Genomic DNA, 13,822 nt, shown 5'->3' on the forward strand with positions numbered 1-13,822 from the left:
ACTTTGTCATAGTGCAAATATCTGGAAGAAACAGCATACGCACTAGAAACTATCACTGCAAGATTTACTTCTAACAGAATACGCCATCTTTAATTACTAAAGAGAAAACATTCATAAAGACAAAAAGAAACCCAGGATCTTTGCATTCTCTAACAAACACCAGGTAGTCTTATGTACTCACTCTGTGCAGTATTATACAATCCAGTTAGATTCACATCAATCAAATCACCATGATGCAAATACATCTTCCATTTTCTACTACCCTGCTAAGATAATGCTAAGCAATGGATCTGATTGAGGTGAAAGAAAATTGTCCATAATGGCAACCACGTGTTTCTAGTGAACAACAAACAAACGTGAGCTTTATCGGATTCTATAGATAATGCATTGGGGGTTATTTACTAAATCTACTTTGCACTGCAAGTGCACTTGGAGGTAAAGTTGCTGTAGATCTGAGGGGGACATGCAAGGAAAATAAAAAACAGAATTTTAGCTTGCACATGATTGGATGATAAAATCAGCAGAGCTTCCACTCATTTCAGATTTACCTCTAAGCCCTTGTACACACGGTCGGAGAATCCGTCAGAATGTGTCCTATCGGACCGTGTTGTCAGATAATCCGACTGTGTGTGGTATGCATCGGACTGATTCTGTCGGAATATCCGTCGGACCCAATTTTCCAACTTGTTGGAAATATTTCCTGACCAACTGGGCCGATCGGACATACTCCAATCATGTGTAGAGAATTTTGATCGGACCAAGTGCCACGCATTCTCAGATCAAATTCCTACATCAAAGCTATTGGCTACTAGCCTGAATGTAGTCCCATCGTAACGAAATTACGTCATCACGTTCTGAAAGATCGGATTTTTCGACAACTTTGTCCGACCGTGTGTATGCAACAGTTTCGGACAAGATCCGACGCACAAAATCCGATGGATTTGTTTGTTGAAATCTCCGACCGTGTGTACAGGGGCTTAGATTTAGAGCGACTGCACTTCCAAGTGCACTTTCAGTGCAAAGTGGATTTGTCTTTCATAAAACCCCCATTGTGTCCTTTTATACATTTGTGGGCAGAATTAATCAACCGGTTGTTTATTTTTTGTCATCTGTGGGAAACTTTACATCAAGCTAATAAGACTATTTCACACTTACCCTTGACTGATCCAGTGTGTTGCTTTCCCCAGAGAGAACACTATATACTATAATATTATAATAAAGAAAAAAAATGGCATTTGTTTTAATTCCATAAGCGCAAATTTGCATTGCTTCTTTAAAGTCCCTACCAGGCCAATTCTGACTTTTTTCTCCTAAAATCATAATTTTACTTAGAAATCCAAACATGATATATTTTTAAGCAGAGGGGACAAAATGTTGTGTTTTGCTGTTTTTTATGTCACATGGTATTGGTGCTGTGTTTTTTTTGTGTGGAAACAAATGAACTTTAATACCTATTTTTTGGTAACATATAAAAGACGATGTTATGCCAGCTAAATAGATACCTAACATGTCAAGCTTTAGAACATGAAACAGCAACAAACTACAGTACCTAAAACTCTCCATAGGCAACACCTTAAAAACCTTTACAGGTTACCAGTTTAGAGTAGCACAGGAGGTCTGGTGATAGAATTATTGCTCTCGCTCTGACATTGCGTGCGGGATGTATGCGTTCGCCATTTACATTTTTTTCCCCCTTTTATTGCTATAACAAGGGATGAACACCATCCCTTATGAGAGCATGGGCAGTGACAGTTCCTCTTTACTGAAACATCTGGGGGCTATTAGACACCAGATCTCTCCTCTGACCTTAAAGGTATTTTAGTTTGATCAGATGCTTTCACAAGCCAATAATAGCTTGTTTATATCCTGGTAAAACCAGAAGTGAGAAAATACTAGTCTCTTCCGGTTTCTTAGACCATAGAGGTGATTAGGAATGTGTAAAAGCAATCCAGCAGCTATTTAAGTACTAGGATTGCTTTTACATGAATGCATATATTGCAGCTTATGAATTAAATATTACTTTAGGCTTTTCACCCTGTGATCTGGCAAGTAACACACCTCCTGTAGTAGAGCACCTACTGTCTGGATGAATGAGCACAGGGGGCACCTGTTGGAGAGTAGCACTGTTAGCCGAGGGGGGGGGGGGGGGGGTATATGTACTAGCAGACTTAGATACACTAACAGATTGCAGCAAAACTCCAGCTAACACTTTATACGTTTTTTTGTTTTTGTAGATCTTTTTGACGTGCTTATCAAACTTTTCAATACATTTGCATGTTTTGTACTAGAAACGTATAGATCAGGGTTTCTCAAGCAGAGTTCCGTGGAACCCTAGGGTTCCTCCAGAGGTTGCTGGGGATTCCTTGAGTAATGAGAATTTCATCCTCTCAGATAAGTTCCCATTGACACCATTGACCTTTTTTGCTATCTGTAAGGGGGTAATTCTTCTCAGTGACCATAAGTGTAAGGGGCATACTTACCACTGACCATCACACTAATATATCATGAGTTGTAGACTTAGTCATTTTTAGCAGAGGTTACCTGAGACTGGAAAGTTATTTCAAGGGTTCCCCTGTGTTGAAAAGGTTGAGAAAGGCTGGTATAGATCATTGCAAATGGGACAAATCATAAGGTAAAATTTATACTTTGTACCTACAGGCTACGTTTCCACTAGGGTGAATTGTCATGTGACTTTGGACACATGAAAATCAACGACATTGAAAAGGTCCCTGCACTACTTTCATGTGTTTTTTGATGCAACTTTGATCCAGAGAGACTCTAAATCGCACAACTTTGGGGTTGCAATAGTGGAAACGTAGCCACAGTATCTTTACTGGTTCATAATACTAAAATTGTTACCCTCCTGGCCGCACCCCTTGAAACAAAGGGGCGATACATCCGGGTAAATTTTTGCTAGCCGCCTTGGAACGAGATACCATTGAATGTAAGTAAATTTTTAATAAAAAGATTACTGCACTTATTGGTGTTTTTTTTCCCCTAAAGATACATTTCTATATTTACTTAAAGTCAGGTGGAAACATTGCAACATATTCTAGAAGTTGGATTTCCCTAATTTTTAAAACAAAAGCATTTGAGTTTGTAATTGATAGCAATAACCATAATGCCGTGTACACACGAGGCATTATGCCATTTCCGGCAGAAAAGGTCAGACGGAACGATTCCGTCAGACATTCCGCTCATGTGTGGGCTTCATCTGACTTTTTTTTTTCTAAAATTCAGACGGACCTATAAATAGAACATATTTAAAATCTTTCTGCCGGAACCAGTTCCTATCGAGAAAACCGTTCGTCTGTATGCTATTCCGACGGACCAAATACAACGCAAGGGCAGCTACTGGCTACTGGCTACTGAACTTCCTTTTTCTAGTCCCGTCGTACGTCATCGAGTTCTAGATGGTCAGACTTTGGTGTGATTGTGTGTAGGCAAGTCCGTTTCGGCGTAACTCCGTTGAAAAGTCCTTCGGAGTTCAGTCTGACAAGAAGTCTGCTAAGCAGCATTAGAAGTGTATAAAAGATCCCAGAGAGAATATCCTTCAATATTCCTTGTCAGACCTAGTGTGAAAGTCCTGTGCGCACTTGCTCACCATATCTCATGTTATTGGTTGTCGAGCAGAGTACATCATTATGGTTTCTGGGCACTGTCCATAGTGGCTAACTACATTTTGCTTTTAACACTGCATACATGGTACAAAATACTTAGAAATCAAAACAAATCACATCTGCATTGTAATAATGATGGATGAATGAATTAAACAATTTAATGAATATTATTCATTTTCAGTGGTGGTTACACCTGCGCTTAGATCTACTAAAAGAGTATAAAGCAGCTGGCTCAATATGTTGACCACAAATTAAAAACTATTTCTCCATAATATAAATCACTAAACATAAAAATGTGTAACAAAAAACATGCATAGAATACATTTTGAGCTAATATTTATTGTATGCATGGCTTATTTTCACCTTTTTATATGTTTAGCACTGCATTTTTTATGGAGAAATATTATTTCTTTAACCTTCAACACACAAAACGCTGGAAAGTTCAGATTATTATAAAACAATGCAAAAAGTGCAAACATGTTCTGACCCACTGTAACCAACTGCATTGTATCTGTCACTTAATGGCATATGTTTCTAGCATAAAAAGAAAAGTGAAATACATCTGACTGGCTGTAAAAAGACCAACACACATTACCCAGATTGCATCTTGTTATTCTACCAAGCTAAATGACCATTTACTGGTGCATGATGTTGATTATACTTGGCACCTGTTTACCTAAATTTGATTGGGACATAAAGAGGGAATGTAATGGAAATCACTTCCCCACAAAGGGAATGGCCCATTTTCAGAGGCACACACTGGTAGCATGGGGTCACAGGCAGTGCGTTATTAGCATCTCTATCACCATGGATGATCAATTGGTACTAGGGAGATTTTATTCACTGATTTGTGCAACTAATACAAGTGCACCAGAATTAGTTTCTTGTTGCTTGAAGGCTTTGTAAGCATGGTGTGTAGCGGTTTCATTTTCTTTTTTCAGAGCTGTGTCGTTAAGTGTGATGATGCATGAAAAACGAGCAGATAAAAGAACTTTTGGGTAAACCAAAGATTTGCTCACACTTGAACATAATGAACAAAAACAAATGCAGTTAACGGTATTTCCTTAAACCGCCCACAACTATTACTCTACTATAGTATTAGAATTCTAGGAATGTAAACTTCAAGCACCAGGTAAATATTTATGGAATGTGTCGTAGACTTTCACAAACCTCTCAATGAACACCAGAAAGCTCCACAGTGTCTGTGCTGCCCATAAAACCAAGCAAGGTTATTATTTTGCATTTTGGGAGAATAACGAGAAAAGCTTGCCTCTCAGTCTGTCAGTGACCCATAACTCATACTACATGAACTACACACTCAGGGGAATGTATGGTTGTGACCATCAGCTTAAAAAAAGTTTACTTGCTACTTCATCAACACATTTCGCACATTTCCCATTTTGTAGATAGGTCTTCTGTGCGGTGAGGTTGTGAACAGTGCTGCGTATCATAGAAGGGTGTGTAACTGCTTGAACAATGCCTCTGGCTAGTAGACCACAACACCACACAAAGAGATCAATACCCATACAGGACTAATTGTTATAGAATGCAACACGAGCAAGGCAAATAAAGACAAGGAAACATAATGCTACTTACACTTATATGTTCTCTAATTCTGCGGAAACCAGAAACATGAAAAAAAGAAGGTATCCTCTAGTTGGAGAATTTGAAATAAATGGTACAGCTCCAGGACATCTGTGGGACTCACTGCACTAATCCCATACAGGCTGGCCAGAGGACACTGCTGCATAATTTACATGTCAAAGGAAGGCTTTCCTATGGTCCTATTGTGTGCATGGATGGTTTCCTAAGCAGCAGCCTTGTAGTAGGCAGAGCTGTGAGCATGCCCAAATAAAAAGCTATTTCATTTTAGCCAAAAAAAAAAAAAAACAGGCATTAAAAAATAATATACTATGTGTCATAACAGTGTACTTCTGAATAACGGGATGACTGAACACTAATGATGATGTAGTACCCTTCTAAAATCACCATGTCATGCAAAAACAAAAAATCTAACAAACAAAAGTAAAAAGCAAAACTCTGACTCAAACAAATGACCTTATTATTCTTTGTAGATCCAATTTGTAAAGATTCCTTTTGCCTGATGTCCTTGTGCTCTTTAAAATGCCACTAAAGGAAGGTAGCCACGTTGTGATATCAGCCAAAATTCCAAGTGTTTTGCTGGAAACAAATAACCTGCTGCTTCATTTCGTACCTCTGCAATGCCTCTACTTCTAGACAACAGACTTAACGAAAAACTGGTACATCCGACAAGGTCTCTGCATTCATTACATACTGGTGACAGGTGGCAGTTTATTTTAAATCATGCTGACTTAAATCCTAAAAAACATGACCACTATTTGGCTTATTTTAAACACAGTTCAGAAAGAAGGGCAGCAAATTAACAACAATAAACCTGCTTTTATCAGTTAGGTTGAAAGCCAACTTATGTTTACTGCAAATTATAAACAAATGGATGTTAAGAATTATTCTGAATGGTATTGTTACTATAATGTCCTTAGAAAACCTATACTGGTACAGTGTATTAGCATTTACAACTGGTTACACATCTTCTGACATCAAAAATGGGCACATTCTAACAAAAATTGGCAGTGTGAATTTTTACTTGCAGATCTCAAAGCTGTTTAATACACGCTTTTATGTGTGCCACCATAAAAGCTGGACTCCTGCCTGCATTGTAGGGGTTAACTGCTCGTTTATACCTAGGGGACAAGGTAGAGCAATTTTACTTATCTGATCCTCCACTCTCTCGGATTCTTATGTAGTGTTGGACCTGCACTCCGGTGGTCTAAGGTTCTCTGACTTCATCAAGACTGATGCAGGGACCATGAGGGACAGCCAACTGCCAGCATGGTGAAGGCCGTTTGTTGGGGGAGTAGAAAATCATGAAAGTAAAAGTGGACCTTTAGCCTCCCAAGCACAATTCTGCCTTTCCACCCCTCCTCCTGTCCTCTGCAGGAATAGAGTTTTTTTCTTCTCTTAACTTTTTTTTTCCATATGAAGTCTGCCCTGGCTTGCTATGCACATCACTCGCCTTAGGCGAATGATGCGCACACTGCCTGCTGACCTCCCAGGATATGTACATCACATATCTCAGGAGGCATAGGCTTTCCTTGAGGAAAGGAGGAGGGGGCGGGCCTGTCCACACTATACTTTACAAGTATAGTGGCCCTGACAACTGCAGGTGTAGTACAATCTTCTTCCTCACCACCTTTTCTTTTCTTCCTGCATTTCAGGAAGAAGAGAATCCTGATTCATTAGTGGGTTCCTCCTCTGAAGAACCAGAAGTCAATCCTAGAGGGTTTAAATTTGCAGCAGGATGTAGCTGTCCAATATTGTCTCCTGGTGGCCAGTTTGTAAATTTTAGCAAGTCCAAAGTGCCAGTTTCATCACCCACCAAAAGAAAAATTAATTCCCACAAAAGTTTGGGGGCATTCAAACAAGAAAAGCATTTTTCTAAAGTACCTATCAGAACTTCTGGAATACCTATTCGAACTTCTGGAAAAACAGGCTGTTCTTCACATGCCACAGGACTAAAGATCTTGGGGATTTTACTCTCTGATATTTTTGGTAAAGAAGACTAGAAACTGGAGACTGGTGTAGCAGCCTCTAGATAGGAAGGTGCTAGAGTGACGATTTTCTGGTTTAGATTAAATTTAGTTTGTTTTGGTCTGGGCTGGGAGTGGCTCAGAGTGGCAGCTAGTGACTCACAGGCAGCATCACTGAGACCTCCCTCTTCTTTTTAGAAGATTCTAGACAGAGAGGATGAGAGGAGAGGAGGCGCTACCTGGTGTGTTCTGAGGAGCCCTGGCCAATCCCCAACCTGGAGTGGCAGGGGGCAGGCCTCCTTAAATACTCAGGGTAAGCCCAGCTGGCGGGAGTTGGAGTTGTTCAGAGCTTTGGAGATGAAATGCTAGGCTGTCAGGGCCTTTGAGGGAGCCCCCCCAATCTGGGGGGGAGGGGTGGGGGTGACCTTGGGCCTGGGCTCAGGTGCAGACAGGGCCCTTCAAGAAATGGTGGAGGCATCCTGGACAGGAGGCACAGGAGGAGCAAGAGAGGACAGCAGGAAAGAGCATTGCCGGGCAAGTCTCCAGAGAGAGTAACAACTGGTCACAGACAGGATGGCTGTTGAGTGACACAAGCAGTCAGGAGGACTGGGGAGGCACGCCTGAGAGGAATGGGAGCATGTAGTCTGGGATGGGTGCAGAGCCAGTGGCGTGGACTGTGGTGTCATGGGCAGTGGAGAAGGGCAGCTGAAGCCACGGGGGCTGGCAGGGCCTGAAGATGGGTTACTAGGCTCAGTAGCTGAAGTTAGGACAGTTAGCACCAGGAACTTTCTATTTCTACACTATAGGGGCCCACAGTGCATGCCTTCAAAAGGCTAAGGCTTGGCTGAGCCAGGATCAGGCCAAACCACATGGTGCTAGCTGTGCCTGGAAGCTCAAGCAAGTAAAGTGCAGGAGGAGCTGAGGAGTAATAGTCTGCAGCAAGAGTTGTGCTGGAGGAAGATTGGCATGTATATACAGGAATGAATATAGTTTGCCCCAAGCCAGTGCTACAAATTTCATTGGGCATCCCATACTTCACTTACCCCATCCAAGTTCAATCCCCTCAATAAAATACAAAACAAACAAAGCTTATGGACTGTTCATTGTCTTGGAGTGTCTGAGAAGTGAATACCAGGCTGGGCAGGGTGACAGGTGGGCCACATCACTTAGCAGCCCCTATTGGGGTACCGCTACACTGGAAATTTATTTTGGGTTCTTAACAAACACATTTGTTCTACACTTCAAGATAGAATGTGTTAAGGCTATTTAACAGGTGATCAAAGAGTCAAAGAGATAGAGTGCTGCAGACTCTGGAAAGATTCGGCTGGGTCATCAACCACAAACAAAATCAGTTAGAACGCATGTAATACTTGGGTACAATACAGGTTTCCAATTCACTGGTATCAAGATTCCTAACATCAGGAATTGATTAGCCATAGTCTGGTCAGTTCCTCACCTGCCAGAAGCCCTGCACTTCAAAGTTATTGGAACATTAGCAGCCAAGATACCAATAGTGAAATAAGCACAGTGGCAAATTCTAGTGTGCTTTCCTCCCTCTGTGGACATCTGGGTCCCTTTGACACAGAAAACTGAACCCCATCTTCCTCCTATTCCTTTTATAGCTAAGTTCAGCAGGAGATGCGGCATTACTACCTATTGGGTCAAGGCACCCAAGGTTTCTAGCTCTCTGGCAGCTCACCATTCAACATCCATCGCATTTGCTTTGAACTTCAGCTCTGTTGTCTCCAGTAGTATTGTGCATCTGTTCTCTGCTCAACCCTGTAGAGCCACATGTTCAGTATGTGCTGGCCTTTCTTCAGTCCAGCTTGGAGAAGAATCTCAGCCGGAGTTCCCTTGAAGTGCAGAAGTCTGCTTTGTAAGCTTTTACCAAGTTGTTGTGGGCAACCAGTTCTTAAGTCAATTTTACACAGAAACTCTCTCTAATAAACCCCCTAGAAGAGCTTTGTTTCTTTTTGAATGTCTCCAGTTAGGTAGTCTTTGGTTCTGCACTACTTTGGTCTGACTTTGCAACTTTTGCATCCAACTTGTAACATCCGACATGGTGATTACAGAAGCAGGAAAAGGAATTTATGTCACACTGGGATTGATCTGATTGGTCAAAGGACAAGTTGGAGTATCTCAAAGTCAGAGCAAAATCGTATCCTGTTCATTCAAGTCAGATGGAAGTAGGACCGATGTCGCAGGGCAAAGTCAGATCGTCAGTCGTACAACAGTCGTGTCGTACCAGTGTGAACCTGGCCTAAGGGAGGGTTACAACCCCTGACAATTTATTTTTTGCCATCTGTGTCCTATTGGGGAGATTTACCTTCATTTCCTGTCGCATAGCCAAAACAGGAAGTGAGAGAAAATCCCTTCAAATTAAAGGAATCTTTTGGGGCCCCCAGGATTTTATTTTACTTTCACTTTTAATGCTAATTTTAAACAGGACAAAATGAGATGGTGAATCTCCCTAATGGGGTACAGACACCAATAAAATGGACAGATGTTCTAATCCCTCTCCCCTCAATCCAAAACTAAAAGCAAGTTTTGCCTTTAGTTATATTTTACAACGATAGGTAAAGAAAAGTATTTGAATATGAAATTTCCGGTTTCATGATGTTTGTGATGTGCAATATGCAGTATTTATGAAGTTAATGTTTCTATAAAAACACAAACTGGCAATAAGTGTTATAAAATAATAAAATAGATCTAATTTATTAATGATTGCAACTGGCATGTTAAAATTTTATTGGAAAACAAAGTAGAGGGCAGCTTTTTAGGACAGAGTAAACAATTGGAATCACATTTTAATAGTTCATAATAGACGAAACAACAAAACATAGTTGTGTGGGTTCGTTTTATACAAAAGAATGCTGGTATGAGATGGTTGTGTCTCAGTCCCGATTAGTACATACACCACATCTATAGCCCATGGGACTTTTATCGAGCCACAACACCAAGGTAAAATATAAGAAAATGTATTACATGAAAAAATACATATATTATTATAAAACACATATCATTATACATGTATATCAACAGTGAAAAAAACATAATCAAATGGCATTCAGAAACCCTCAAGTTTGAAAAGACCTGACATCAACATATGACAACTGAGCTGATACTGTCCATCAATCAAGATGGTCTGTGCTTAAGATCCTCTATGCATTTTGTGAGATAAAAACTTGCTTCCTCAGGAGGAGCACACAGGCATATCTGAATATAGAAGGCATATGAGAGGTTAAAAGGAATAATAAATAATTTAAAAATCCCCATTAGGCTTGAAGTTACAAACTTACATAGTTATGGAAGCTATCCAAAAAACCTTCACATAGATAAAGTAGTGGGATTAACTTATAATTAAAATCCAATAAATGAAATTTCCAAATGTATAACAGGCCATGAGGGGGCCATCCCAGATGCACATTAGACTCTACCCGGGAGTTGTAAAGAGGTGGGAAAGATGGAAAGGACAGATGCCCAATATGTGGATCTTCAAGCATTCCAACAGATTACAATGAAAGACAAGAACCAAAAATTCCAAACCGTCACAACAAAAATTACCTATTTATTATCCCTAAAGTAAGCCAAATATGCTGTGCTTAGATTCTTAACCACTTTCAGACCGGACCATTTTGCTGGTAAATGACCAGAGGTCTTTTTACACTTTGGCACTGCGCTGCTTTAACTGGTAATTGCGCGGTCATGCAATGTTGTACCCAAACAAAATTTGCGTCCTTTTCTTCCCACAAATAGAGCTTTCTTTTGATGGTATTTGATTGCCTCTGCGATTTTTATTTTTTGCGATATAAACGTAAAAAGACCGCAAATTTTGAAAAAAAATGATATTTTCTACTTTTTGTTATTAGAAAAATCCAATAAACTCAATTTTAGTCATACATTTAGGCCAAAATGTATTCAGCCACATGTCTTTGGTAAAAAAAAAGTCAATAATTGTATATTTATTGGTTTGCGCAAAAGTTGTCACATCTACAAACTAAGGTACGTTTTCTGGAATTTACGCAGCTTTTAGTTTACGACTGCCTATCTCATTTCTTGAGGTGCTAAAATGGCAGGGCAGTACAAAACCCCCCCAAATGACCCCATTTTGGAAAGTAGACCCCCTAAGGAAATTGATAAGAGGCATGTTGAGCCCATTGAATATTTTATTTTTTTGCCTCAAGCGATTGAATAATGACAAAAAAAAAATTTTTTTTTTTTTTTTACACAAAGTTGTCACTAAATGATATATTGCTCACACATGCTATGGGCGTATGTGAAATGACACCCCAAAATAAATTCTGCTGCTTCTCCTGAGTATGGGGATACCACATATGTGGGACTTTTTGGGAGCCTAGCCGCGTACGGGGCCCCGAAAACCAAGCACCGCCTTCAGGCTTTCTAAGGGCGTAAATTTTTGAGTTCACTTCTCACTACCTATTACAGTTTTGAAGGCCATAAAATGCCAAGATGGCACAAAACCCCCACAAATGACCCCATTTTAGAAAGTAGACACCCCAAGCTATTTGCTGAGAGGCATGTTGAGTTCATGGAATATTTTATATTTTGCCACAAGTTGCGGGAAAATTACAAACTTTTTTTTTTTTTTTTTTTTTTTAACAAAGTTGTCACTAAATGATATATTGCTCATGCATGCCATGGGCATATGTGAAATGACACCCCAAAATAAATTCTGCTGCTTCTCCTGAGTACGGGGATACCACATATGTGGGACTTTTTGGGAGCCTAGCCGCGTACGGGACCCCGAAAACCAAGCACCGCCTTCAGGCTTTCTAAGGGCGTAAATTTTTGAGTTCACTTCTCACTACCTATTACAGTTTTGAAGGCCATAAAATGCCAAGATGGCACAAAACCCCCACAAATGACCCCATTTTAGAAAGTAGACACCCCAAGCTATTTGCTGAGAGGCATGTTGAGTCCATGGAATATTTTATATTTTGCCACAAGTTGCGGGAAAATTACAAACTTTTTTTTTTTTTTTTTTTTTTTCACAAAGTTGTCACTAAATGATATATTGCTCACGCATGCCATGGGCATATGTGAAATGACACCCAAAAATAAATTCTGCTGCTTCTCCTGAGTATGGGGATACCACATATGTGGGACTTTTTGGGAGCCTAGCCGCGTACGGGGCCCCGAAAACCAAGCACCGCCTTCAGGCTTTCTAAGGGCGTTACAGTTTTGAAGGCCATAAAATGCCAAGATGGCACAAACCCCCCCCAAATGACCCCATTTTGGAAAGTAGACACCCCTAAATTTAGGGGTACACTAGTGAGACTAGGTAATAAATGGCGGGTGCCCTGAAACTATAAAAAAATAACTAACCAACCAGCGTCACCTGTAACAGTTATATGGTGATAACTGGTGAAAGGGTTAACTAGGGGGCAATTAGGGGGCTTTATGCGGTAGTATATGGGGGTCCCTGGCGCTATAAAAAGCTGCAGCGAACCTAAATACCTACCTGCCTAACTAGCGTCACCTGTGACACTAATACAGCGATCAGAAAAACGATCGCTTATTAGGCTGGGTTCACACTGGAGCGATGCGGGAACGCCACGAATGCGCGGCGGGTTCCCGCATCGCATGCCTCCCGGCGGCAGTTCACACTGCCCTATGCGAACTGCTGGGAGTGTCAGTGAAATGTTACTGACACCCCCAGATCAGTTCGCATATCGCAGTGCGATCTGCAAACTCGGATCGCATGGTGTGAACACCCATGCGATCCGATTCTGCTGCGGGCCAAAAAAAGGGTCCCGTGCGAATTTGCGGCGGGTGCGGCGGGTGCGGCGAATGGCTGAACTCGAATCGCACAGAGATCGGATGTGATTTGCACTGCAGTGCGGTGCGAATCACATCCGTTCTCATAAACCGCTGCAATGTGAACCCAGCCTTAGTGACACTGGCGACGGGGGGTGATCACGGGGTTAAACCTTTATTGGGGGGGTTAGGGGGGTACCTTAGAACTAAAGGGGGCTAACCCTAACTGCCCTAACAGTTATTAGTCACAAATGACACCCGCCGGGTGATCAGGGGGTTAAACCTTTATTAGGTAATAAATGGCGGGTGCCCTGAAACTATAAAAAAATAACTAACCAACCAGCGTCACCTGTAACAGTTATATGGTGATCACTGGTGAAAGGGTTAACTAGGGGGCAATCAGGGGGCTTTATGCGGTAGTATATGGGGGTCCCTGGCGCTATAAAAAGCTGCGGCGAACCTAAATACCTACCTGCCTAACTAGCGTCACCTGTGACACTAATACGGCGATCAGAAAAATGATCGCTTATTAGGCTGGGTTCACACTGGAGCGATGCGGAAACGCCGCGAATCCGCGGCGGGTTCCCGCATCGCATGCCTCCCGGCGGCAGTTCACACTGCCCTATGCGAACTGCTGGGAGTGTCAGTGAAATGTTACTGACACCCCCAGATCAGTTCGCATATCGCAGTGCGATCTGCAAACTCGGATCGCATGGTGTGAACACCCATGCGATCCGATTCTGCTGCGGGCCAAAAAAAGGGTCCCGTGCGAATTTGCGGCGGGTGCGGCGGGTGTGGCGGGTGCGGCGAATGGCTGAACTCGAATCGCACAGAGATCGGATGTGATTTGCACTG

General features: G+C 41.5%; 1 protein-coding gene across 7 annotated transcripts in view; it reads right to left on the reverse strand.

The window, feature by feature from the left end:
- The window catches only part of ANKRD6 (ankyrin repeat domain 6), a 322,801-nt gene that overhangs the window by 252,356 nt on the left and 56,623 nt on the right, over positions 1-13,822 (reverse strand). The window contains exon 1 of one of the 7 annotated variants that reach the window (XM_077487251.1): positions 5,217-5,362. The exons of the other annotated variants lie outside the window; for them this stretch is intronic. The gene's annotated coding sequence lies outside the window, so the exon portion shown is untranslated. Of the gene's footprint in view, positions 1-5,216; positions 5,363-13,822 lie in introns of those variants that run through there. 7 annotated transcript variants of the gene reach the window in all.

This window comes from Lithobates pipiens, unplaced genomic scaffold, assembly GCF_037356315.1.
Source record: "Lithobates pipiens isolate NorthernLeopardFrog02 unplaced genomic scaffold, aLitPip1_a1.2 Scaffold_18, whole genome shotgun sequence".
Lineage (NCBI taxonomy): Eukaryota > Metazoa > Chordata > Amphibia > Anura > Ranidae > Lithobates > Lithobates pipiens.